The sequence below is a fragment of the Cinclus cinclus genome, chromosome 1, assembly GCF_963662255.1.
Source record: "Cinclus cinclus chromosome 1, bCinCin1.1, whole genome shotgun sequence".
In the NCBI taxonomy this organism is placed as follows: domain Eukaryota; kingdom Metazoa; phylum Chordata; class Aves; order Passeriformes; family Cinclidae; genus Cinclus; species Cinclus cinclus.
The window spans coordinates 148122884-148148729 of record NC_085046.1 but is presented as its reverse complement, the minus strand read 5'-3'; the positions used below and the strand labels follow the sequence as shown (position 1 = coordinate 148148729).

The 25846-nt window shown below is 41.9% G+C and overlaps 1 protein-coding gene across 3 annotated transcripts in view; it reads left to right on the top strand.

Moving 5' to 3' along the window:
- The first annotated feature begins 3785 nt into the window (after nt 1–3785).
- SLC45A4 (solute carrier family 45 member 4) overlaps nt 3786–25846 on the top strand; it is a 61662-nt gene continuing 39601 nt past the window's right edge. For 2 of the 3 annotated variants that reach the window (XM_062492238.1, XM_062492221.1), the window contains exon 1: nt 3786–3843. The gene's annotated coding sequence lies outside the window, so the exon portion shown is untranslated. Of the gene's footprint in view, nt 3844–6468; nt 6506–25846 lie in introns of those variants that run through there. The other variant, XM_062492230.1, reaches the window with a different exon arrangement.

The window sequence follows — 25846 nt, the reverse complement described above, 5'->3', positions numbered from 1 at the left end:
ACAGCCTCGTAAAATTCCTTCACTTCGCCTGCAGCAAGTTATTTCTTTTGACACGCGTGTAAAATAATATTGGGGGTGGTGTTTGTTTGGCTTGGCTGGATAGTGAGTTTTCATAACAATTTGGTAAGCCAAGTACCTGTGAAATGGAGTACAGAGAACTCAGGGCAGCTTGTTGATGAGCCTGTGTCTGGTTGATTAACATATCTCATTAAATAGGGAAGACCCCTTGCTCCAGCATCTATGCCAAGACACAAGGCAAGGTGTTTGGAGCAGGATGTTGCTCTCCAGTGGTTTGAGGTCCCGTAGATTATTTATCTTTTAAAGTCCTTGGGTACTCCATGCCAAACAAACCAGAGGAAGCAAAGGTAAGCAAGGGGATCAGTACCTTGGGGTGCTCTCCAACTACGTGACTCAACAAAGTGGATACGTGCAAGCCAAGAGCCAGGGAGTGATTTTAAGGGGACTTCTGGATGCTTTCTTTTAAAAAAGCTCTCCCTGAAGTGCCTCAAATCCCTACGCATTGCCTAGCGACTCTCCAAAGAACAGGACTCACCACCCTGCTGAGAAGGGACCTGAGGGGAGCACTCAGGGGTTGCCACCAGTCCTGTTCTCAACCTCAGTCCAGGGGCTTTTCTCCCAGCCCCTCTCCTCAGCAAACATAGCACACGTCTGGACAGCACATCAGGCTCCTGACTGACACTCATTTCTCCCCTGCCAAGACATGAGAGTGTGTTTATTCATTAAGGGTTAAATATTTGGAGTTGAGTAAGAACCTCAGGGGGAAAAGGTGGGTCTGTTTCCTTGGATTTTTTCTACCCCCTCACTCAGTATGAAAAATCACATTTTTAAAACTAGAATGTTTGGTTTGTGGAAAATTCCCCTTTCTGACTTTAGGCACAGCTAAAGGTTGAGAATTAACAACTCTTGAGTGAAAATACCATGAGGAAATACAATGGAGAAATATCTGGACACGTCTGGACATGTCTGGACATTGCCAGAATGGGTCTAAAATGTCAGGCTGAGGTAAGCATCATAATTCACCACAAGAGCAGGCAAGAAAAGGACTGAAAAATATGTACTTTTTAATTTTATTCAGTTATTTTAAAATGAGGTGTCAAAACATGAGGTAGCAGGGCTGCCGCAAACCCACGGGTAACAAGAATCATGTCTTAGAAGTTGCAATGATATCTTGGGATCCTTGCTTGGTGTTTTTAGGTGTGTTAAGGTCTCAGAATTTCCACTAAAGTAATTCAAGTCTTTTTGTCCTACCACAGAACCATTACACATGTCTATAAGTATAGGTATATTTTGTTTCTTCTGTGGAAGATACTTTAATGTTTTGTTAAGGTGTATCACAGTTTCGATACAATGGATGTTGTTTTACTGTAGGTAATTACAGTAGGTGTTTACACTGGGGTGTCATGGGCGTGTATCCTTTATCTTCACCATTTGGTTACTTAAGTTAATTATTTTGCCACTTTTTGTGTTTATAAACATCAGCAGTATGTCTTAAAAAACATCACTCTTTGAACGGACTTTGGACATCCTCAACAGAGAATGTTGAATTTAGTAAGTTGTGCATGATTGGTCATGCTTTTCAGCCCTTGGTCTGGCTCAGCCTAAAATCAAAAATATATTGATAACAGCATTGTAGAATAAAATATCACTCACTTTTTTTTTCTTTTGGAGTTTTAATAGAGTCTCTCTGTTAGAGTCAAGATTCATCTTGCTTTTTAATAGATGTGTACAGTTCTTCCATTTTGCCTTCTGTGGTTTTCCTTTTCTGAAGTCTGGCATGCTTTGCGGTTTATTTATTCATGAGTTGTAGAAAAAGAAGTTCACCATTAAAAAAAATTGTTTTGGAATATATACTTAATGGGGTGTCAAGAAACAGAAAACAATTACACTTATGCAACGTAACGTGCATTTTTACATGTCACTCGCAGGCTGCTTTATGCATCCCCAGTTTATGTAAGTAATGAAAATTAAATATCACGCTAGCCTGCACAATGCAGTCAGCACAATTAAGGCTGGGAGACCTTAATTGGGAATAAAAAAACACACACCAGCACTAAAAAAACATAGTCTTTTATGGTAAGTTTGCAGAGGGGTCTTCCAATGTGCTGGGGCTATGGCTGCCATGAGGAATGAAGTGTTTTAATGTACTGAGGATTGCTGGGTGCTGTGTTTTGAGGGTTGTGTTCTGCAGATGTGACAAATACATGATAAATGCCACACGTCACTCTCACCGTGGTGGCTTGGCACAGGGCCACCCTGTCACAGGGCTGGGCTGAGCATGAAGAGAGGCGGCTCATGGTGTCTGGTGGGCAGAGCAGCAGGGACAAGGCGGGGAGGCAGGATGGGACCTTGTCTGCAGCCAAACATGAGGAAAAGGTATTATTTTCCTTCATGATGAAGGACAGTTTCAGCAAATTGGGGTCAGCATGTTCACAGTATCTCAGGCAGAGAACAGTACCCACTCCTGCACTTTCCAAGCTGTTGGTTTGCACAGGTACCTGACACATCTTTGCCTGAGAGGGGCAAGGGGGTCTGCACTCCATTTTTGTGCAAATACCCACTACCTTGGCAGGGACAGAGCAGGTAGAGCCTCTATCCACCCTCAGGTTGCCACTTGTGCTCACTTTCCAACCAAGAGCCCCTCTTCAACCCAGGAGCGGTGCCAACAGGCTCATCCTTCATCCCTGGGCAGCAGGAAAACTCCTGCCACACGAACGAGACGCTGGAAAGAAGCATTTCAGAAAGGGACCTGGGAGTCCTGGTTGATGGCAAGCCGAGTATGAGTCAGCAGTGCCCTGGCAGCCAGAAGGACCAGCCCTGTCCTGGGGCCATCAGGGACAGCATCACCAGCTGGGCAAGGGTGGGGATTGTCCCTCGCTGCTTTGGGGTGGGCCTCACTTTGAATATTATGTGTGGGTTTAGAGAGCAGCCAAAGGAGGGTAATGAAGATGGTGAAGGGCCTTGAGGAGGTAAGGAAAATGAGGAATGGCTGAGGACACTTGGTCTGTTCACCTTGGAGGAGACTGAGGGGAAGAGGAGGAGCAGGCACCTGATACTGATCTCTTCTCTGTGGAGACCAGTAACAGAACCTGAGGGAACGGACTGGAGTTGTGTCCAGGAGGTTTAGGTTGTTGGATATTACAAAAGGGTTCTTCACTCAGGGGGTGGTTAAGAACTGAAACAGTTTCCCAGACCAAGTCGTCTCAACACCAAACAGTGCTCAAGGTGTGTTTGGCCAACTCTCTCAGGCACATGGTGGGACTGCTGGGGCTGTCCTGTGCAGGGCCAGGAGCTGGACTCACCTTGTGAATATTCTGTGTCACACTGTGACGCCGTCACTCTCCAACACCCGCCCCGCCACCGCCCGCCTCTGCTCCCCTCACGTGGCCACCCCTGCGGCGGACGCCCGGGCGCCCCCGTAGCGCTCCCGCCGTCACCCAACAACGCCCCCCGCCCGACCCCCTGCCATAGACCACGCCTCTTCTGCATATTCATGAGCCACGCCCACTGCCTGAGGACACCACGCCCCTTTATCCATATTCATAGCCCACACCTCCCGTACCCCCTGGCGGCCACGCCTCTCTCGCTGCATATTCATGACCCCGGGGGCGGGAGGGGGCGGAAGCGGAAGCGGAAGCGGGTGCCGGTTCCCGAGGACCCGGTATAAAGCGGCCGCCGCTGCCCAGTGCCGCCGCGCTCGCGCCGCCGTCAGTGATCTCGTCCTTCCCTCCCTCATCCCTTCCCCCTCCCCACCCCCCGGCGCCGCCGCCTCCCCCCTCCGCCTCACGGAGCAGGTCCCGGGTGCTGGGGGAGACCCGGGGGCAGGTAAGGGGGACAGCAGGAGCTTGGACTGTGACGGGTGTCTGGAGTGAGGAGGGGGTGTGGAGGCGAGGGGCGGCTGAGGAGCTGTGGGGTGACGGGGATGAGGGGCTGGTGAGGGAGGTGAGGGGCTAGTGAAGGTGAGGGGTTAGCGAAGGTGAGGAAGAGTTGAGGTGAGGGAAGTGGGGGGTTAATGAAGGTGAGGAAGGATTGGCGTGAAGATGAAAAAGTTTTCGGGTTAGGGGGTGAGAATTTTTTTTGGGTGAAAGAGTTATGGGGCTGGAAAGGTGAGAGGGTTGAGGAGCTTTGGGGTGCGGGTATGTGAAGTCAGATGGGACGATAAGTGAGGATCTTAGGGATGAGGGACCTGTTAGGCGGCAGAGGTGGAAACTGGGAATGCCATGTGCTGTGGTGAGAAATCAGGTCGAAGGAGATGAGATGTTGGGCTACAAAGCTTGGGAAGGGATGAGGAGTGAATGGAGGAATGAGTAAGGTGATGTTGGAGAGACTTGTTTGGGGTGTCTGAGATAGTTATCTCTTTCTCATCAGAATTCTTTAAGTGCCCCTTTTAGGATTGTGTTGGGTGGAGGCTGTGCTGGAAGAGGACTTGACGAAGGGACTGAAGATGGAAATTAGCGTACCTTTTCACACTATTAAACTTTAGTAGTCTGCCATTTGAATAATTCCACACTTAATCTGTCACCTGATCTCAAAGCTTTATCACAAAACAATTGAGTCTCTCCTTGCCTATTATGATGGCGGGAGGGTACTGGGGGAAAAAAATTACTTCCAACTTTGCTCTTAAACCTGCCGTGAATGCAGCTGTTTTCCTTAAGATCATGTTATCAGTGATCTGCAGCTCCTAACGTGCCCTAATTTAGCACCTTTAGCAGGTGCAGAAACTCTGCTTTACCTTGAAAAATACTCTCTCCATGGGGCAGTTTTCTGTTGGAGTGCTTTGCCTTCGGCATTCTCTGGGTATAGAGGGGGAAAAAGGAGGGGAGAAAAAGATTTTGCAGAGGCTCTGACTCTTGACACTGCAGTGAGTAAATCAATGTTGCTGGAGCCGGGCTAATTCAGGGATTTAACAATGGGAAAGGTTAGAAAAGATATTGCAGGATGTTGAATGTTAGAGATGTTTTCTCCTTCAGGGAAAGAGATGTTACAAGACTTGGATCTACAAGGAGAGGCAGCACTAGGTACAGAGCACAGACAGCTGCAGCATTGTGAGGATCCGTGGGAAGGAGTTTGCACTGTTACAGCATGTATCCTCTCTGCTCTGCAAAAACTGCTCCAGCATGAGCTGTGTCATGTTCCACTGCTGTGATCAGACAGTGCTACTAAAATATTTAATGAAATATGGCTTGAGCAGGTGCTTGAGCTCAAAGAGCAGGCTGGTGAATACTTCCTGCTTCCCTCCCCAAGTCAGGCTTTTTTGTAAATATCTGGCAGAGGGGGGTTGCTGGTGTGATTGCACTGCCATGGATTGTGTGACTTCTTCCCTCCTACCAGTATTGTGAAAGATAAGGTCTTCCTTGCTTGGTTTGTTTAGTGATTATACTGGATTGATGAAATGTTCAACATGCCTAATTTTTCCCTTCCTAAATAAGGGAAGAGATTTCAGACAAGAGATTAAACTACTTACTTGACACTTTGGCTATAAGTGCTTACAGAAGTGCTTTTTTTACTCTAAGTTTGAAAAGCTGACACTATCTTAAACTCCTAAAGATGCATCCAGTAGTCTCTGATGAATCCAAAACATCTGTGAGTTCCTGTGTATGTCAAAGGTAGTGGCAGCTGCTGTCTTGGAAGTGAGAGCTCCATTCCTCTATTAATGAGATTAAATTGGATACTTAGGGAAGTTATGACAAAATAACAATTTCCATGATGTAATGGGTGGGATCACTGGAACAGCTTCTATTTTAGTTAGCTATTTGTAGTGTCAGAGGCTGGTTTACATGGGTTGGCTCATGCCTCTCTGAGTAAGTAAATGATAGCAGTTCTTGTGTTCAATTATGTATGACTGAGGCATCTTCAGCAAAAGGAAAACGTGTGGTTCTACAGATAACCCACAGTTACACAGGAGGGTTTAACTCCTGCAGGAGCCTGCTGCTCTCTGGGAGACTGTTGCTGAGAAAGGAATGAGCAGTATCTGCTGACGTGATCTTGCTTGGATGCTGTGGGGACTGCCTGCAATTGAGGGCAGTCCTCTCCCTACAAGCTGAAATGTGCGTAAAAAATTCAGTCTCTTTTAAATGCAATTGTATTGTGCTGCCTTGCACTGACAAAGGAGGCTATTTTCTGCTGGAGGTGTCCTCAGTTAGCCATGGGAAGGTGGTGGGAACACTGACTGACAGCTGGTGAACCTGCTGCTCCTTCTGTGTCATGTTACAACAAAACTCATAAAGTGCAACTTTGTTCACGTGCCTTTTCAGTGGGGCAACACAAGTAGAATATTTTTGTGGCTTCCAGTGAAGCATGGTGTAACTCTGAAACAATGCACATGCTTATATGTAAGTGCATGTGACCTTAAGTTTTCACAGTGAAGCAAGTGTCAAGACTATTTGAGGAGCTTTCTGAAGTAGCTGCCTTGATTCCTCCAGGTGGAAATGCACACTCTCAGACAGCAGGCTGAAGTTGGACCTGTCACAGTGCTTTGACCGCCAAGGTTAATTACCTTTAAACTCACTCCAGTCCTGGATTCTCTTGCAGCTAGAAAGTTAAGACTTGGTAATATAAAATTGCTCTGCTTGTGCGCTGAGGCAAGAATGCATGGACTCTGCCTCTATCCATGTAAAAACTTAAATGGATAATTTATAGAAGCAAGGAGAATATTAATATTGGATGGTACCTGGAGAGTAATTCACCAGTGAACCTGCATCTAATATTTGAAAAACTTTCTTGCTGTCAAAATATGTTGCCAACTGAGCAGCTTAGAAAAGATTTTGAAGCTTTAGGAGTCATGAATTTCTGGGTGGAATGATAATGGCCAGAATGACCCACCAGGTAGTGCCTGCAGTTGTGAACACAGCTGTAACACTTAAGGACTTTCAGTAGATTCTGATTTAAGCTATAGACAGTTCCTTTACACATGAGCATTTGATCTTGTCTAGCTTAGTCTGTAAACTCTGCCTGTGATGCACTGCTGTCATCCTTGGTTGAGGACCTTCCAGCATCAATTCCTAGTGTAGACAGCCAGTTCCACTGGCAGTATGTGGGCACTGCTACTTGCATGTTAGGCAAACCAGTGCAATCCTTCATACTACAAGAAGCTGGAGCTGGCAGTTGCTTTTGAGCTTAACTTGTGGTCTGTACCTCCTCTGCCCCTCGGAACTCTAACACTGTAAGCAACCCTAAAATAATTGCATCAAATGATCAAGTGGTATGTGTTGAGCAACACGTTGAGTGCATGTATGCTGGTGTCATATTTGACATAAAAACAAGCTTCACGTGCCCTTCAGACTGACTGCAATGCTATAGGCTACTTTTAATAGTGTAAAAGCATGCTGAACAGAGGCAAAGCTATTAGAATTGAAATGGAGCTTTCCAGGTGATATGCCAGGAGAGCCCTGTGGGAGTGATAAGGCTGTTGTGACAGAGGAGGAAGCTTTTAGCAGCTTCGAGAGTAATGAGTAACATGAAGAACTATTTGTGCTGTGTTCTAGTTTTGCAGGGGTCACTCCCATGACCTTCAGATCTGTAATACTTGCAAGATCCCAGGCTGTGACCTATTCCAATTGCAGGCATAAGATTCACCAAAACTCCAGCAGAACAGCTTTGTGTGCAGTTGTTTCCCTTAGAGATGGGTTAACTGATCTGATACCTATTCTGCTGGAGCTCCTGGTCCTTCAGCTTAGTGTCAGCCTTACTGAACACTTTAATCCAGTAGTCTATTGACCTAGCTTAATATACTAGCACAAAACTGACATGAGTAAAACAATACTTTTTCCTAAGCAGAGCCTTAGACCTGCCTGCTAATGGCTGTATCAAGTCCAATAAATTTTCTAGCTGCTTTGTGTTTAAAGCTCCATGCAAAACCAGGAAACAATCCAGTTGTCAGAGTTGAAGCAGAATGCTGTCAGGATGAGTGACACCATGTGTGTAGCTTGACAGCTGATGTTTTAACCTGAGAGTCACCTTTCAGATAGGAGATTGTGGGCAGCCCAGAAACCAAGCATGGAAGTAGAGACTGTTAAGCTGTGGAGTGTTGTGAACTAAGGACTGCATGCTTTCAGTAAGCTGCTGCTGTCAGGTGACTTTTATGGTCACCAGCTTATCAGTTACCCACACATCTTGCAGTTGGGTCACAGCCCTGCCCAGAGAAACTACCCACAGCTTCCACTGGTAAACAGATATTATATCCTGCATTTGGGACTGTGAGGGGCTCTTGTATCCAAGCACCGAATAATTATTGCTCTTCTGAATAACCTGGTTGCTCTTTAGTGTGGTAAAGAAGCATAATATTTCTCCAAGTGAAACAGGGTACTCTACACAAAAAAAAAAAAAAAAAAAACTGATTTCATACTATTAAATCTAGACCTCCAATAGAGTTGCCCAAGACTGAATTTGCCTTGAGTTAAAAGCCTGACTTTGGGCATCTCAGTGATGGGTTCAGAGCACTGCAGCGTCTGAGCCATGGAGTGGTTTGTGCTGTGACCTAACTGGCACACGGTGGCTATTAACTAAAGCCCCTTCTTGCTGGTACTTCCAACAAGTGCTATGCAGTCATTTAGACTGCAGCTGGCATACGGCTTTGTAACAACTCGGGACAAGCAGCCAGGTTTCCTCATCAAACTTGCTCTTGGCAAGTGACTCTGGCAAGCATCAGGACACAAGGCTTTTGTTGGGTAATGATTGGGTTTGGCTGAAGAGCTGCTCCTGATCTTGGTTTGGCTCTCGCTGGCATGTATTCTGCTCAAAACATGAATCTCAATCTATAGATGATGGGAAGTTGGTCTCCACAATGTGGACCACTAAAAAAACTTAAAACCCAGTTAAAGTTGGGGAAGACTTGATTTCTAGGACTCCCATTTATGGAGGATAAAAACTATTAAACTTTAGCTTTAGGAGACCTGGCTGGCCTGGCACTTCAGGCTTCACTCAATCTATTTTGCAGTGTTATTTGAAGACTGAGTAATCTGGTGGCCTGAGGTGTCCTGGGGGGAGACTGAAACATATTTTCCTTGCATGACTGAAATTGTCACTCAATAGCTGCTGCTCATGTAGCAAGGCATAAAAGGGTAGGAGATAAAGTTTAGTCCTAAGAGTAAGCCAGAGATACTGTTAAGAAAATTCTAGTGTGTAAATGGCAGCAGGAAGGTGTTACCCTGAATTGTTTTGATGAACTCTGAAGTGGATATTGTCAGTATTCAGGAGAAAGCAAGGTTGGTTCTCTTAGCAGAGTGGAGAGAGGACCTAGTTTCCTCATCTTGTTTTAAATGCGAGCTCTAATGTTTTTGTAACTGAAATTGAAACCAGTGTTATGCTGACCCCGCATATTTTCAATCCTCTGCTGGCTGGCCTGGACTACTTCTGCAAGCAGTGTGGTTCATTTATTTTGGAGACTTGAAAACAAGCCATTATCACCCTTCAGTGCTAGATAAATAAATGATCTAACTGGGGGCCGAACCCAGTGTTCTTTTAGAGAAGCAAAACTGCATGTCACTCTTATCTTCTGCATTCTGCCCTTGAATATATGATCGATCTTTCTGGCCCACATTCAGAAACCAGTGGCTTAACCCAGTAAATGGTGACTGCAGAGCAGTCATGTTTCTGTGCCACTTAATTTCCTATCATCACTTACACAGAACAAACAGTCTTACAGAATACATTTAACATGAACACTGTTTAACGTACAACTTTCTTATCAATCACATGGAAGTACAAATAACAGAAATAGAAGTCAACTCTTAAACAGTCTTGATGCTGAATCTGTGCTTCCAGTTAACAAGAGCTTCATGGGGTTGATTTTTTTTTGTTTGTTTGTTGTTGTTTTGTGGGTATTTTAGTTTGGGTTGTTTTGTTGTTTGTTTTTTTTTTTTTAAGGTGGAGGGAGAAGGCATACATGCAGGCTAAAAAAATACTCCTCCCATTTTATGAGGGGAATATCTGAGCAAGTACACTGGCTTGAGCAGTCTGGCTCTGGGTACTCCCAGAGGAGTGATTTGACAATCTGAACTATTGCTCCTTGGAGTAGTGTGGCTGGCCAGCTAATTCCCAAGAGTTCAAAAAATAACCCAAAACAAATGCACAGCTTGCTTTAACACCAGCACTTTTAGTGCATGTCCTGTTTGCTGTCTGATTCCTATCTGGGTGAATCAGCTTGTGATGTAGGTTTGTTCTGTTTCTTGGCTCTTGTTCTGCTTGTAACTTTGGTATAGAGGGAAAAGGCTTCCACTCCTCAGTGCACAGGTACCCAGATTATTCCCAACATCATAGCACTTCTACCTCCGTAGAAATCAAATACCCTTCAATGAACTGAAAAAAGAGTGATTGGAAGTTACCTCTTCCCTTCATGTTCCTACAGTCTTTTCTGGCCTTACAGTTGGGGCCTTTTCTGCTGCTTTGTTTTCAAATCACCTTTCCAGTTTGTCATCTTCCAGGTACAGTCTGTTCAGAACTCTCATTGTGCAGCTGCATTGCAGATCTTTCAGTCTACTGAAGAAATGGAATGGAATTTAATTGAGTCAGCCAAGGTGTGTCCCCTTCCTGACAATTGCTCTGGAATAGTGACAATTCAGAGTGCCAGTTAAAAATAAGCCTTTTGACCCTATAGGACTAGTGGGATCTTGAATCTTCCTTGTGTGCATATGGCCTGCATGCTGCCACAGCCTTTCAATTGTGTAGTAGCCCCTAATTAAGCTGTATGAAAAAGGGTTTGGGTTCCCATACAGTGAATTTTGTGCTAACATCAGATGCCTGCGTGTCTAGTGAGTTTGGTATTGTATTGTCAGAAAGTCTTTTACTGGTTAGGAACAGCAGGATGTATTTGTGGACAAGTAATAGTCTTGGTGTGATGACTTAAGATAAAGCCTTACTACTTCGTCCTATGGTATTCTTAGCCCATGGCTAGATCTCTGTAGCATCACTTTGTCAATGTAAAACCTAATGAGTCTCATGGTTGTACAGTATCAACTTGACTCTACTCCTTGAACAGATTTCACTGCATCATCCTACCTCTTCAGGGTAGAGATACACATAAAAAAAACCCCAGTGCTCAATTACTGCAAACTACGAAACACGTACATTCGTCAGACTACGAACTTCCAGCTCATTCCAGCAGCCCAACACTGCATGGTATTTCCCTCAACTGTACTTAGTAGTTTTCTCTTCCTCATTAAATATGCTCCTAAATTAATATGTTCTAAGTGATCAGTTCCAATTCTTTAAGGCTGGTTACTGAATAACTGGTTGTAATTAATTCCTGAATTTATCACTGGTACAATACTGGCTGCACTGTTCCCTGCACTTCAGCATCTTTAAGTAGCTCTTTGTCAGCAGACTCCCTGTCTGGGTGGCTCTGTGAGGAGTCTGTGTATTGCTGAGTATCTCACTTGCAGGATCCTTCAAAGAACCTGGTAAGTTGCCCTTTTTGTGGATCACAGCCTCATTCTGTCTGTTTGGAACTTAGTAACTGATATATCCCTGATGGCCTTTTCTGACCTTGGAAGTTTTAGGGGTTACCCATTAACAAAGCCACTGCTGCTAAGTAGCCCATGGTCAAACATCATACCAGAGACAGCTTTAAGTCCCTACACACAATAATTGTATTGACTGGAGATAGATAAACATATATATATATATATATACTCACACACACCCCTACACCATAGCTTACAAAAGACAAATTCTTTAAGTAGGGAATAAGAGTTCTGCTTTACATGCTGAAAATGTCCAAGTGATTTGGAGATTGTGCCCTAGGAGATGGGATAAGAAAGCTGCTGCAGTTCTATGCTTCAGGCATTCACAGTAAAATTGCTTTCTCTGTGAAAAAATAGTCTGAAATAAAAAGGTGTTAGTAGTGGTTCCCCAACCTTTAATACTAATGGTATATTTCCTAATAAGGGCCTATGTTTAAATACTTAAGCTCTGTATTTATAACACCTTCACGATGCACGATGCTCTCCTTCTTGCATCTAAATGAATGTGGTCAGGGTGGAAGTACTGTGCAAATGAAAGTAACACTTGGTTTATCTCCAGTAGCAGCATTCAGTTCATTAATATTGCATTTCCCTGTGACTTAGAAAGTAAGTGGAATTCTGCCTTTGTCAAAATACTAAATAAAAATGGGTTCTTTATTTTTACATTAGTGACTGTCCAGCACAGTTTTTAATTCTTAACTGATGCAGTTATGCTCGTACCATTATAATATTTGATTTTCTTACTCACTGTTGATGTAGGGATTAAACAACTTCCTTTTTCATTGTCTGTGTAATAGTCATATCTTTTCAAAGAATGAGAATAACAAGAGCACTGGCCAATTCTTGGCTTTCACCAGAGAAATTTTTAAAATATTGGACCAGACTGAGAGGAAAGCAGGAAGCCAAGGCTGGAAACTTCTCTGCTCCATCCTTTCTGATAAAGCAAGCAAGAGCCCAGAATTTTCCTTCATTGATTTGTTGGCCTCACAGGACAAACTGGAGCTCTAAGTTGTTTGATGTGAGCAGCTAAGACTAAAGCCACACAAGTCTGTCTTTTTGCATCTGAAAGGTGTTAGGCTTGTAATAATGTTGTGACCCTTCCAGCCTTGCAGGGAATAATGAAAATACAGCAGGTTTACATTAGCAATGAATACATCCTACACTGTTTATATCTGGGCCTGTAATTTCATGTTAGATCTTCACTCCCAAAACTTTTAAGTAGTTTAAGTGCAGAAATAAAATATAAGTCATGCAGCAAAAGCCTGAAAAATCTGGGAGTCTTTTGTCATCAGGTGGGTGGGGGATTTCTACTCCCAGCATATGTGGAAAGGATGTATCCAAAGTGACAGACAAGTGTCACTGCTCACAGACTGGTGGGATTCAGCTGTGGCTGCAACATTGAACTGCCAATGCTTCTGAAATAGTTTAATCTCAGAAAATGGTTGTCAGGCCTGGTCCTCATGGTAGGGAGTGTTTAATAAAAAGCATGTGAGAAGGCACATGTATGTGTGCAGTTTGTTTTCTGTTCAGTAAAGAAATCTGGGATCAGGCCTGTCAAGATCCTACCCAGAGGGCTGATTTAGCCCCTGTGTCCTAAAGTAAACTGGAGTCTATTTTGATTATACTATTCTTCAGAAGGAATTAACATTTCATACCTGAGAAATTTGTCTATGCTAATTTGAGTTCCATGTTTTGAAGGCTGAGTTTTGCTCTCCTTGCCAGTGAAGGTTTAAGCCTAATTGATGCTTATTGTAACATGACAAGTATTATTTCACCAGGTAAAATACAGAATACAGTTGCACATTTTATAATTATTGCGTGTATTCATGTAACATGCATGTATGAATGGTGAGCAAGGGCATAGAAAATCCTCAGTGGAAGGTGAAAAAGCTTTTGTAGCAAAAACTTGTTTGAGTTATACACACTGCTGTTCACTGAATTTTACAGGCATCATGTGAACTCTTCTACTGCAAGTTTTATTTTTCCTGGTAAACTAAGGCATTTTTATCCCATAACTCTCTATCCTAACTAAGTTAACTTTGACTGCAGTTTGATTGAAAACCAGAATACCAGTTAAGGATAGTAAGATGTCACATCATGGCTGTTTTAACATGGAATTGAAACTTAAATTTAAGTGTCTTTTGGCTTAAAAGGAAAGGTTTAAAACAAAATGGAAGCGACCTTTTGGATTATGCCTGTTTTACTAAATGATCATATGTACTTCTCCAGGGAAGTCTATGGGTCAAAAGTCTGCCCATGTGTTTTGCAGAGATCTTTATAAAGAGGTATTACAACTGAACTTTGAAATTTGTTACTGGAAGAATAAAAACTTAACAGGATGATAAATGGATTTCACTTAAATGAGATAACAAGGATGTGGTGCCCATGCTTTAACTGTTAAGTCTTGACTGCTGTACAAAGCAACATTAAATTATTTCAAATCTGTTTAGGCTCTTAAAATCTAAGACAGTTAAGGATATGTTATGGTTAACTGCTGATTGATTAATCAAATCTTATTCTGCCTGAAAATCTGTGATTGTTCAAATGATAAAAACATTAGTTTATTGCATATACTGGTCCTGTAATTGAGAAAGTAAAATGACTAAGCACAGTGTTCTCAGTAAAGCTGACAAAATAAAATACAGCCCAGAAGGGCAAGCCGTGCATTTCATTAAAGCAAGGTTCAGTAACCATGAAATTTATCACCCTAAGGGCTTCCTCACTCTGACAAGTGACTAAAGTGTGAAATGTCAAATACCTCTGTGCTGACCAGTAACTTGCATTGACTGAAGATCTTGTTAGTCAAATACTAGATGTACTTTCTTGTTCTCAAGCTACAAGAAATAGTTTTCTTCCTCAGCTTCTTGTGTTACTGCTGAAGATACACACCTACACATGCAGCACATGCAAATGTCTGTGCCTTTGTGGGCTCTGGGAGATGAGAAATTGTGCTCACAAGTGAAGATGAAAGAATGGCAGGGAGCAACCTCAGCTTTAGAGCCATGAGAATTTGATCCATGAGTTGGTCAAGGAAGGAGTGAACCTGCTGGTTGGCCTTCCCATGATGCATAATAGTACTTCTGTTGCTCATAGCATCTAGAAAATATTCTCTAATTCTGTTACAACTTGGGCCAGTCATTATCTTTCTGATGGAGCGATCACGTCATATTGTTCTTTCAACAACTTCTACATTGGAAACCCTCTGTCAAGACTTTAGAGATGTAAAATCATCTCATGCACTTCAGACTCTGTAGTCATGTCTTCTGCCTCCTGTCCTTTTGATGATTTCCTCTCCCAGCTTTTACTGCTTGGTTCAGTCTGATGTACAGCATGCTTTGCTCACTGAGTTGTTTGCCTTGAATGTTGTGCTTGATGAGGAATCATTTGTCATATGAGGTGATCCTCACATCTAAGAGACCATTAGGACAAAAGTGAGAATATCAATAGGATGTACTGACTTAGGTTGTGCATCTCTGCTGGAATCCACAGGTCTTCCTGAAAAATGTGCAATCCCTTCCCTAAACTGCTAGCAGGAGTAGTGTTTGAATAAATACTTGTTAGGTTTTTGGTTTTATTTCTCACTATGCTTTTGAATCCTTAAAGAGAGATCCCTGTTCAGTAAACCTGCTCCCAGTGCATGGGCTGATAGTAGTTCTGGACCAGCACTGGAAAGCTATTGGGAATACTGTTTTGAAGTCAGCTATTTTACACAGCAAAATTTGTGGAAGCTGTTGTAATGTCCTCTGAGTCTGAGTGTCCCACCCACTTCAGTGATGGTTTAATCTAAGTTTGACAGAGCCTGACTACATTCATGGCACATCCTACTGCTTATTAATAAGACTTGTGAAATTCTACATGGCTGCTAATTTATTGAAACCTTCAAGTGTTTCAGAGTAGGCTTTTCCCTGGAAGACTTCCTGAGTGACCAAATTCAGGCTATTCTTGCTGTCTAGAACCAATTCTAAAATCTCTTCCTTGAACCAGAGGCCTATAACAAGCTATCTAGTATGCCAGTGCTTACACAAGGCTTTTAGAAATTCTAGGCAAAGTTAATGTCACCATGGTGTCACCAGGATAACTGCCAGTTGCTCAAGGCCTCATTCACTTCATAGCTTTGGTTTGCCAGTTCTTAACAGCTGTATACTTCAAGCAGGTGTATGCTTCAAGCACTTCAAATAGTTAGGACTATATACATCACTATATGAAGGGAGCAACTTTTTGTCTGCTTTTCAAGGACTTTGCCAAGTAGGTGGTAAAGTTGAATGACAAGTCTGTTAAATTTAAGAAACTTGCTTATAAATGCCTTGCAGACAGTGAGACGGCAAAATAATTCAGGAATGAATGTCATATCCCTTATCAACTCTACATGTGATAAATGGATTTAGCTGGTTGTGATGTTAGAGAAAGGAATCTCTAAGTGATAACTAACTTCATGGGAACTGGGGTGGAAGCCAAGCCACTATCTTGTAGCAGAATAAACTGATAAGAGAAAGTGTTCAGTTAAAAGTAGAGCAGGTGTTTAAAGAAATAGTGTGAAGATGTAAAACTGTTTGAAAAGTTGAGGTTAGGTAATATGTGCAGTATTCATTCAAGTACCTGACTTCAGTTTTGTAACTTTAACTCATCTCCTTGTAGAAATGCCAACTATCCTCCTGGTCTCCCCCATTTTCCCCTACAGATGCAAGCCTGTGATTTCTTTTGCAGCTCAGAAAGGAAACATCTCTTTCAAATTTATCTAGTCAGAAGCACCAAACAGCTTTAGCTAGGTGTATGTGTGCTCCCATCATCCTTTTTCTGACTTCTGCTATTTGTGATACTCCTTGCTTGGGATGCTGCTGTAGGCAGTTGCCATCTCCTGGAAGGTAAACATCAAGACAGTTTTGAAAATGGAGAAATTTAATATATTATTTCAAGCAGAATCTTGCAATAATAAGTTGCAAGTTGATTAGGAGTTGACAGATCAGGCAACTGGAATTGTAACATCTGGAATACTGTGAGGTTGGGCTCAGCTTTCCAGAGGAGCAGTGAGAAGACTGCATCCTTTTAGGATCAGAGAACAGAGAGCTCCGAGTTGAGTCCCTGTCTTGTGGTGTGTCCATTCCCAACAGCTGCTGCCAAACCATAAAGATGATTAAACCACAGAAATGAGTAGAGACTAAATCTCTTGTTCTGATATTTCTGCCATGTGAGCAGAGCAGCAGAGGCAAATCCAGACTGAATGTGAGGGGAGCAAGATGAGGAAAAGTCAGTGCTCCAACCACAAACTTTAAGCACTATAGTAAAGGTGTGTGCATGACAGAAGATGAATGAGAGCTATTTAACTGTCTTGATGAAGCCCATACACTTATTAGATGCTATTACTCAAGTTCAGAGAATGATCCTGTCAGTCTGTTGAGATGCATAAGCAGGTAGCCTTAGAGCACTGAAGGCAGCATTCACTCATCAGCTCACAGTTTGGAGAGTTCTTCCTCTCTTCTGTGAATAGCCCTACAGCCCCTGAGCTGAGAGGTCCTTTAATGTTAGATGCCTGTTAGACTAATTCTAAAGATTTATCTGAGCAAGACATTGCTGTTCCTGTTTATTCTTCTAATCAGCACCCACCAAATTTCAGTTGTTACTCTCCAAGCTGTAGTTGGTATGCCTTTTAAAATTTTAAAGAGATACTCAGTCCTGAATAGAAGCTGTAGCTGTTACTTGCACTTAGTCTGTGTAGTCCCTTTTATATTCCTTCCTCTGAAGATGGCTTACACTAACTGCACGTGTATTTTGGTGTCTCTTTAAGCAATAAAGGCACAAAGCCAAATTTATCTTGTCAGGTTTTCAGGTTACTACTTCTTTCTCAGGTTGCCACTTGTGCTCACTTTCCAACCTCAGCTTGAGATTTCGGGATCTATCTAGGGTAATACAATGAGCAAAAGAGATTGCTTGTTCTCTGAGTGCACTTTGTGGAGAGGATCCCATCCCTTTCTGAGGATATTAGATGTCTAGTAGGATAACCTGCCAGCTCAGCTGTTACACTTCAGTATTAAGCTACTTTGTGCACTTCAGTTCTGGTGTTTCCTTAATTGTTTTGCTCTTCACATATGATATGCTGCTTAGAGTGCCTGCACACAATAAAGCAGCTCTCCCTGCTTAGAGAAAATACCTGTGATATTATCTGACCACAAATTCATTCTGCCTCTGAGAATGATCTGGAAAGGCACTCTAGCTGGTATGCAATTAGCCTTGCATAAAGAAACAACCACTAGACTAGCTTTGTTTTCTAAACAATCAATCGTGCTTGTATAGGCTGAACCTCTCACTGCCCCGTTCTTTATGTCAGCAGCCCTGTATCTATAGTATGACTCAAGTGCAATCACTTTGAATCTTACAGCTAAATTAACATTGGCTATGACTTGTTGATTTTAAAGACCTTTTTAATGCAGAGAAACTCTCCCCTTCCTAGAAGAAGCCTGCCTAGTCCTGTAGACACTGTTGCAACAATGTTTTGTTCTTATGGATATTCAAGAAAAGCTCCTTTAGCCTGTGAAAGATAAATTCACTGATGTTTTAGGTAATCCATCTGTGTTATCTGATAATAACCTCCAACAGAAAATGCTTTTGGGTCCAGATGTGTGCTGTTGAAGTGGCATAGATGCTGGAGCTTTTGCATCCTCTAAGAGAACAGCTGACAGTCATTCCCAAATTAGCTAAAAACGCCAAATTCTGGCAAGCCTTTGCCAAGTATTTCGTAGTTCTCCAGAGTCACAAGTGGAAGAGGTTTGTGTCCTCTAAATATTGCCCTGCTAGTTGGGTCTTCATGTATCGAGTCCAACTGCCAAGCACTTGTAACCTCTTATTTTAGTGTATGTGTCAGTAAATGTCTTATCCTGCCAGTTCTAACAGGGTTAGAGCTTGGCAAAACACATTCTAAAATAGCATTTGTTCATTGTCCAAAATCAAAATGTCCTGATCAAACTGCTCTTAAATGTGGCCATCAGCTTTCTGTGGGGCTGCTTATAAACCAGCTGTCTAAAGCACATTATTTGCACTAAAATGGATGGTTTGTAACTTGGCCAAAATATTGTCCGTTTATTACCTGTATTTCTGTCTCCTGTAAGGTGTAACTCTTATGTGGTGTGGGTTCCCTACTTTGTTAAAAGTAGTGGTTGTGGAAGTTCTTACTGTATTGATCCTAAATGCTGTAAATAAGGTCTGAAATCAATGTGGTGATGCAACCCTTTTAAGTGCTGATTTATCCATATTATTGACCAAACACTAATTCTCTGATTTTCTTAAGGTCTAATAATTATTTGGGTTAAGAGGGGATTCTTAACTGTATTTATCTTACACCTTACTTAAAATATACAGGCTGTGCATCACTGCTAGGTCAGTTCAAATGTTTGTTTAAATAATTGAGAAACTAAATCAAATAGCTCTACTTCATGGCAGTGTACATAAACACATCTGTCACGCTGGTATTTGGGACAGTCTAAAAAATGGAGCAGGGATCTGCTTAAGTGCTCCAGCAGTACTTTTTATGGAGTGTGCTTTCTAAATGTTTGCTTGTTGTTATTATTATTTGTGCTACTAAAGGGAGGTGCTGGAGATGTTTACCAAAGGTGCTTCACCCTAAAACCTGCAGATTCCTCTGTTAGCACCACCTCATGCATGCAGGTGTGGGGCCAGAGGGGTGGAAAGCAGCTCTTTCACCATACCCTTTGCAGCAAGGATTTAGGAGGAGGTGATATTCTTTTGGTGCCAGGAAGTAAGTAAGAAATAAATGTTATCTCTAAACACCTTTTATTCATTTCTTTAAGTGCTGAAGTGATGAATTCCATTTAATACCTCATCAGGGGATGTTAGAGTATTTTCTTTGGCTCAGATGGAGAGAAGCTCTGCAAAGCTTTTGTGGGGAAGGGAAGGAATCTCCCTCCCTTGTGCTGACAAGAGATAATTTCCAGCAATCTGTGATGAGTCGATGTGGGCTCAAACTGCAAGTTAGGCTGTAAATGCTGGCTTATTACCAAACAATCGCAGTGATGAGGTTCCCCTTTGATCTGTGAGTCCACTTGAACAAGGCAAAATGAGAATACTTAGTGCAAGATGATATAACCGGTTATATATACTTGTTTACAAACCCTTTGGAGAATCTGAAATGTGAGATACACTCTTCTGAGATGTTTTGTTTTTTTCTCTGAGGGAGTAATCATTTCCTCAGAGTTAGTAACATCTGGTCAAAACCTGACTTCTCAGTCTTTGTTAGAGGGCGAACAAAATTCTAGGGATGTTTTCAAAAGCTTTCTTTAACAGTTTTCTGAGATTGAATGATTGTAATGCATTTAGGGACTGGTAATTGAAGATAATTCCAATGAATTAGACTTTGCGGTTGTTAATGATATGCTGGAGGAAGTCGGCTTATGAAGATCTATGCTGTGCTCTTTTTTTGTCTTGATCTATTGAATAGCTTCTGTAACTGTCTAATACATATTCTGGCAGTATTTGGGTTTCTCAAGTATTTGCAGCCTGAAGAAACCAGCCTGTGAATTTTCAGGCAGTGAATATGATTAGTTTAAGTGCCAGTATGTGAAAATAATGTGCTTTTCACAGTAGCATCTGCAAGAGATGTCTTAACTTTGCAGATACAGACTAATCAATCCTGGCTTGACTATTTTTATGGATGAATATTCATGCAAAACTCTTGTCTTACCCTATTGCAGAAAGTATTTCTTGTTCTGGAGAATCAGCAAAGGTTGCTGTGTTGTATTCCATCTTCCCCACTGCAATCGGGAGGTCTGCCTTGGTAAAAGAACTTGCAGAAACAAAATGCTACTGGCAACAATGTCCTCATAGGATTATTCTTGCACCACCAGCCCTGCTGGGTTAGACACTGCCTTTCCTTCTGCAGGAAGGTGGGATTGGTGAAATTAATCCACTTGGTTATGTATTAAGATGTTTGCTGATGATAGCCTTAATTTTGCTTTTCTCTGTTATTCTACTTCCTACAGAGGGAACAAATCAGTTTAATTAACAGGGCGTTCCAAGCTGGACCATAGCTTTAGCACAGGCCAGACTGAAGTTTGTGTCTATCTGACCAAATCAGTGAGTTTTCTTAGAGAAACTCTTTACTTGCAGTAGTGTCAGCCAGTAAGAGATTTGCACACTGGCCTGAGTGATCTCTGTCCCCATGAGGTTTTGAGCTTTGTGCTTTTGTGGTGACTTGATTGTTAGTTTTTGGTTTTGAAAGCTGTTAGTGCTTGCTGTCTTGCCCTTCACCTAATTTTGGGTGTAGAACCTGCTAATTGGAGACGCAGCCATCACAAATCAGGCATGCGTATGTCTCTGCTGTGCTGTGAAATTGCTTAGTGCCTGTGTTCTTCCCAGCATCTCTGGTCCCAGCTGTTATGTTTTCCATTAGCTTTGAAGGCTTCTCTACTGCTATTTATGCATGTTCCCCCTTAGCTGTTTACTTGTTTAAAGTATCTGTATTAATAAACATGAAGGTAATGTGAGTATATATGACTTTTTTTACCTATCAGTAAATCAAAATACAAGTTAAATCAGATAATGCCACCTCTCCAGTTTAACAAAATGAAGTATTTCCTACTAAAAACAGCAGCAGCCGTGATTTAACAATGTAATCTGATCTAATATTAGTAACAGGCTGTGCCTTTAGGGAGCAGTATAATATCCAAACCACTGAATAAAGTCTGTCTCACATTAAATCCTGGATCCTTCATAAAAAGATGGCTTCCCGGAATTGTTTCATTAATTGCACAGAGACCCATGATTTCCTATGTATTTTTCCCAGTAATGAATGGAGAAATTATGTTGGCTCCCAAAATACAAAGAATGACAAAATAGTGCTGTCTTACAAAGCTATTCTCCCTGATGTCACAAGCACCTTCACCTCTCCACCTTACCTTTGGAGAGCTTTCTATTCCTCCTCATGTACCCAGGCAGGAAAATTCCCACCAGGGGAGTTTGTCATGCCCGGATTGCCATCTGTGACTGCATCACCATATCTTCCAGCAGGAGCCAAAATCTTACTCTTTTTCACGTAAGCTGCAAGGGGGTAGAAAGAGGGTCCCAAGAAGGCCAAGGGGGTTCCAGTCAAGGCCATGCTTTATGGAAAGAAGGAAGCAGGAAACCCTGTGGAAGATTTACCTTAATCAGGGCTGGAGTCTGTAAGCCTCTGTACATCAGACTTTAATAATTTCTGGAATTTTGTATACATACCAAGGAGAGGGGTGCAACAAGTCTTCATTAACCCTTCCAAAATCAAGCTGTTCACACCCTTCCTTTTATATTTTGGATTATGGTTTGGATATCTATTTGTTGGGGGAGTAGAGGGTGTCATATGTTCAGCATTAATAGTAGAAAAGCTGCCAACATCATCTGCTTCTCTTAGATGAATCTGTATTTGAAACATCGTGTTTTGGCTTAAACAGCAAGGCAGAGGTTGTAAAAGGCATAAACTGACTTATAGTGTGTGAAGAGTCCTGAAGACGGGCAAAAGTTTGTGTTGGAAGTGGGAAAAATGCTGTTTCTCTGTGTGAGGTGGATTGCTCCATATTGTTTTAATTCACAGTGTGCTGCAGAATTACTTACCTCTGCCCAGACTTTGTTTCTCTGGCCTAAAAGTAGGTCATGGTGCAAAAGCACTGTGCTGTTTCCAGTGGCTTCTTTTTTCCTTCTTTTTTTTTTTTTTTTTTCAGAATCTCAGGTTTCAAGATGAACTCGCTAAGAATCTCATCTGCAGTCAGTGTTAGTCATAGTGTTGTTTGGGCACGATGTCCTAGTAGAAAAAGCTGGTTTATGCTGTTGTTTCAATGCCTTTGATTACCTAAATGATAAATTAGATGTTAGGACATGTCAAATGTGGTTCTTTATTGCAGCCAGTTAGCCTTAACCTTTTTCCTTTGGCAAGGTTTTAGTGATTCACAACAGGCCAGTCCAGTGTAATGTAAGACTGTTATAAAATGAGAGGTTGACTTTCAGAATCTGGATATAACACAGATTGTGTATGGTAATGTTAAGTAATATATGATGTAGTTGATTTTTTTTAAAACTTCTTCCTGAACAAGTGTATCTTCCCCCTCTGATAGGGTTAATACAGTTTTGTTTTTAGAAAGTAGTAGCTGAAAAGCTTTCAATGTTTGCATTTAGCTGTCAGAAGTCTTAATGGGAATTGAAACAACTGCCTGCCTGTAATTGCTGTCCTTTTGAACCAAAGGCCTTATGACTCACCTACATAGAAAATCATAGGGTTTGTCTACACTTTTATGATGGAATATCTTCATCAGGTCACAGAAGGATGCATCCTTCCTCTGAGTAGGGTAGTTGAGCACAGTTATCCAGCTGGCCCAGAACTTCCAGGTATGTGTTCTAGATGCTTTTCTTCTTAGTGCAGTGACTGAACATTTGAGTATTGACATGAGCCAAAAAAACATCCCTTGTGGCCAGTTCTGTTATTATATAAACAGCTGCTAATTATTAGCAACAGAGCCACAGAACTTCCAGGGAGAAAATAGCTGCCTGTTGGCCACGCAAGTGGTGTTCTGCCTTGCATCTGACAAGTACAAGGAGAATACATGAGAGCTCTCCCAGCATGCCTGAGGATCCTTCTGCCTTCTGCACAGCAGGTGTCTGAAGCTGGGCAGATGAGTTTGCTTTTTGACCTTGTAGCCGCAGGGACCCAGAAGCAGCTCCTTTGGTCCGTGAGCTGCAGTTTCACAGTGGCTTTAGGTATTGCTGCCCAAAGGGACGCTTCCAGCCTCTCCTGTGCTTCCCTGTTAGGATGGTATGGATCCCTGCAGCCAACCAGAATTTATAAAGGATTTCTTTAGCTGCTTGAACATGTTTCTGTCAGCTTAGTTTTCAGCCTGGATCAGTTACAGTGTCTGGTTCACTGCTGTGCTGCTCGTGTGGCTGTGCGGGAAGCAGTGGGAGTAAGGAACCAGGGGCAAAGAAAAGGAAGAACAGAATGGTGCTCTTAGAGGAAGTACTTGTTTATACCAGCTTAAAGTGATTGAGAAACATAGAGTGTAAGCAGTGGAATAAGCTGGTAATGTATTTTATGTGGTATTTCTTTACAAAATCAGTTGTCTGATCTTACAGAGTAATTTTTAATGTGTTTTGAGAATGGACAAGGTGGTGCAGGCATGCTTGCCGAGTGGTTGAAGTTCAGCCTTGCCTTTAAGAACTGCTCTTTTACCACAGTATTCTCTTTGTTGGTGTGGTAGAGCACAGAGCATTTGAACTCAAAACACCAGCAATTATGCTTGGACAAAAGCCATTCTACTCTTGAAAAGGCACAAGCCCAAACGATTTGTCCTTTCACAGGCCAGTGTGATGATGCAGCAGAACCCATTGTCCACTCTGCATTAAATTGTGGAAGGAATAATAAGTGATGTTTGTCTGCAGGTAGAGGTGCTCGGCCAAACATTTATTTGGCCTGAGGAAAAGACAGATAAACTCAGAATGCTTTTCTTTCTAATGCTAATATTAAAGCTAAACTTAAATCAGTCTAGATAACTCTTCAAGATATGGCCAGATTACTTGAAAACCTGAGCATAACCCAACTTGGCAGAAAAGTGTTTGACAAATAAATGGAATGACTGGGCACTTACAGGCTTGTCAACCTGACATGATTCACATGTGAAATAGTGTGGTTGCTAGCATGGATGTCTGTGGGATGCACTCATTGAAGCATTGGAGGAGGGTAAGTTGCAAGTTTCTGGGAGGTATAAAAATCGTCTCCTATTAGACTGGCAGATTCTGCAGTCTTGTACTTTTCTTCCAAGAAAACATTTGACTATTTAATGACGAAGTACACTTACTTGGGGTTTTTTTGTTTGGGGGCTTTTTGATGTGTGGATCACTGACAGGTCCTAATGTGACAATGACAACTGTGACCAGAATTATTCAAGCCTATTTAAATTCTGTAATAACTGATTAATTGATTTTTAGCTATTTTCCCTTGTGAAGGTAGTGATAAACAATGAGAAGTCATTGTATGCAGTGAGGGCTCAAGTTATCTCTTCAGCCTTCCTTTCCACATCAAGAACATAAAATTCATTGAAAAAGTAGAACATTTGATTTAGAGTATTTTGTATAACATTAGAAAGTTATTCCTATGAGCAAAACTGAATGCAGCTCTTCATGATTTGAGACAACTTTGGTCAGTCTGTATCCTTGCATGTAAAAGAGTCATGATAATGAAAGAGGCAGAGATTGAAGACAGGAGGTAACTACATAAATGACTGGAAGTTAATGCAATAAACTTGAAAGAAGAGGATGAGAAATGGAGTAGTTTATCTCTGCTCAATCCTCTCCTTTTTTCCTTAGATATTCAGTAGTGCTTGAACAGAAGTGTTTCCATCATTTTGTTTGCTCATTCCAGTTTTTCATAGGTTGTGCTTATTTTTCTCATTGTCTTGGGTTTTTATAATTGGTGCATACCACCTCTTCTGAGACTTTCTTACACCAGTGAATACCTGAGGAAATGCCTAATGGCTGTATAGGAAGAAAACCTGAAATATTTGAAATCTTATGCTATCCAGTTGGACCCATTTAACTGTTTTCTACTTGCCAAACTTTATTGCAGCTCAAAAAAAATACGTGTGTAATTACCTGAAATGTGCTGTGAACTCCACAGCTTACAGTCATATGCTTTGGCACTGGTTCAGAAATTCTAGCTACTTGTCAAACAGTGCATTCCAATTCCTTGTTAGCAAGAGAGATCTGGAAACATGCATCAAAAACAGTTCAGTCTTAAAAGATTTGGGCAGGATCACTGTTAACCTAATTTTATTTTGGTATTGATGGATGTACTACCAGTCTGCTGACCTCCAGATGGTGGCATCACAAATGCAGGAACACTGCTTGTCAAACCCCCAAGTCCTGAACTTAAAAACACGCTGAGAAGTGTGATAGAAGTCATTTGCCTGAGGCATCATGTTGTATAATTGTGTAGCATGAGCTCTTGGTGCATCCTAAGCATCATAGTGCTCCCTAGGGAAAAGAAAACCATGGAATTTTGTGGGCTTACAGATATGGCCTATGTAACACTTCCTCTTCTTTGGCAAACCCTGAGGAAAGGCAGTGATTTTCCTTCAGTCTTTGATGGTTCACAGGCTCTGTCTGTGAACAGTACCTATTTGAGGCTCAGGATTATTGACTTGTCAAGCCTGTAGCATGTTTTGTGTTTGACACAGGCATATTATGCCTCAGTGGAAGGTGGGTAGTAAAAGTATAACAGATAAAATTGCAAGCAATTTGAGAAGCTTTATAAAAATTTGCTTACAGATTAGGTTTTGGAGTATATTACTTGCCTGCTTTGTTGAAATATTAACTATTGCTTTACAGGTTTTTGGCATTGCTAAAAC